This window comes from Arachis ipaensis, chromosome B06 (genome assembly GCF_000816755.2).
Source record: "Arachis ipaensis cultivar K30076 chromosome B06, Araip1.1, whole genome shotgun sequence".
Classification (NCBI taxonomy): domain Eukaryota; kingdom Viridiplantae; phylum Streptophyta; class Magnoliopsida; order Fabales; family Fabaceae; genus Arachis; species Arachis ipaensis.
In genome coordinates, this window is record NC_029790.2 from 50,489,559 (window position 1) to 50,491,839 (window position 2,281).

Genomic DNA, 2,281 nt, shown 5'->3' on the forward strand with positions numbered 1-2,281 from the left:
TTGTTGGCTTGTTGGCCGTGTTGAACCTGAGGCTGAAAGAAATGATGTTTCTGATGAAGATGGTGAAGATGATGATGTTGATGCCATGGAAGATGAAGATATTGGAGGATTTGAGTTTTAGAGTTTATTAGAAATTTAATTGTTGCTTTGTTGTTTTCTTTTGTGTTTTGGTTATGTCTTATAAACCTTTGATTGTGTAATTGTGTGTTTTATGTTGAACTAGATAAATACTTGTGAAGGATTTAAATGTGTGATCCAAAGTACTTGTTGTAACTTGTAATTTTAGTATTAGGTTAATTTATTATGTGTTTTGATGTTGAAATTGTTAGGTTTAAATGTCTATATCTGAGTAAATATATATATATATTATACATGATATATATATTTTTTTAAAATGTATAACAGGTAAACTCGTACGAGTCTACGAGTCGAGTCTAGGTCAGCTCCACGAGTTTACCTAGACTCGCGAGTTTGACAACCTTGGCACCAATAGTTTGAACCCTGAGATATGTGTCTGTGGTATTTTTGTGCAAGGATATGCTTGGATGATTAGGTTTTGAGGAGTGCTTTATCACTTGATAACTTAGGTTAACTAACCCGGGATTATCAACTAAAAGTCCACTATCAAGAGCAACTTTGTCACAAAATATTTAGTAACCCGAAGAGGTGCTGGCCACCAAGGTCTCAGGAATGAATAACAAACCATGTGCTTGTGGTGTGTATGTGTTGAGGAGAGGCTTGAGTAAGTAAGTCCTCAAGGTTGTTTTAACACCTAGCACCTTGAACCAACTGGTTTGGGAGTGTTGGCTAAAAGCTTATCATGAAGAGTTGCCTTAACATAGAGCACTTAGCTAAATAAATTAATAAGCTTCTAAAGAGAAAAAGAAAACAAGAACAAAGCCAAATTAAGGATCAAGAATAAGAGTCTCATAGAAGGCAATAGAGTGAGTATTTAAGAGCCTATAATGGCCTAGAAACTAGCAAGAACATGAACCTAAGTTGTCATGCATGAAACTCCACGAACCAAGGTTTTGAATTCTCTCAATAAGGACTTATATCTCTTTGTATTCTCATTCATCTTTCTTATGTTCTATCACTTTCTTGAGGACAAGCAAGATTTAAGTTTGGTGTTTTGATGCCAGGGCATCTTGGCTAGTTTCACAATCCGTTTTGAGTATGTTTTAGGTTAGTTTCATGCATTTTCTTAGGGAATAAGCAAACATTTGGATGAGTTATGCATTCATGTCTTGATTCAATCAAACATTGTGAATTCTAAACATTTCATGAGAATAATGCAAAAGACTAAAGGATGTAATGAATGATGTATTATCTTATGATTAGAGCAAGACTTTGATGCAATTTGTTTGATTGATTTCAGATAAGAAGAGGTAGAGAACAGCCACATTAGTAGCCACGTTAGTGCCACTAACATGGGCACTAACGTAGAGAAAAGAAAAATAAGCACTGTTAGTGGCAATGTTGGTGCCATTAACGTGATTCAAAGGCAAATTCAGGAGAGGAAAACCACGTTAGTGGCCATGTTAGTGCCAGTAACGTGGGCACTAACGTGGCAAAGAAGAATATGAGAATCGTTAGTGGCTAAGTTAATGCAACTAACGTGGGCATTAACGTGGAAGAAGGGAGCTTAGGATGTTAATGGTGAAGTTGACACCATTAACGTGATCGAAGGAAGAAGCAAGGACAAGGAAGGCCACGTTAGTAGCCACGTTAATGCCACTAACATGAGCATTAACGTGGGCTTAAGGCAAAAGTGGTGCCCTTAGTGGCCACGTGAGTACCACTAACGACAGGGGTAACGTGATTCAAGGGAGGTTGGGGACGTTAGTGACCATGTTGGTGTCACTAACGTCTTTGAGCCAAGACTTTACACATGACGTTACTCACACTAACGGTCTGACTAACGTGACTACTGCCTAACTTAAACTCTTCCAGCAAGTTGAGCAAAGCCCAATGAGTTTGGTAACTGCTTCAACTAAGGCCAAGGGCCCACATTCAGATACTTGTAGACTTAACTGAGGAGCAGAGAAGTAGTATATATAGGAGTAGTTTTGAACTAGAAAGAGGATTGAAACCTAGGGGATCCAGGATTGTAAACACTCACAATTTAATTTTTTCTGTGCTCAATTTACTTTCAATGCACTTTACATTTCCATTTTCCATTCCCAGAGCTATGATCCACTAAACCCCACTTCATTGGGGGAGGGAGCTCTGTTTTAATTTAGTGGATCAATCATCGTTCTTATTATTCTTCTATTCATTC

The 2,281-nt window shown here is 37.7% G+C and overlaps 1 long non-coding RNA gene across 1 annotated transcript in view; it reads right to left on the reverse strand.

Annotated features, from left to right (window-relative positions):
• LOC110263984 overlaps positions 1-342 on the reverse strand; it is a 1,150-nt gene extending 808 nt beyond the window's left edge. Inside the window, exon 1 of the long non-coding RNA XR_002349709.1 lies at positions 27-342. This is a non-coding gene — a long non-coding RNA (uncharacterized LOC110263984). The remainder of the gene's footprint in view (positions 1-26) is intronic.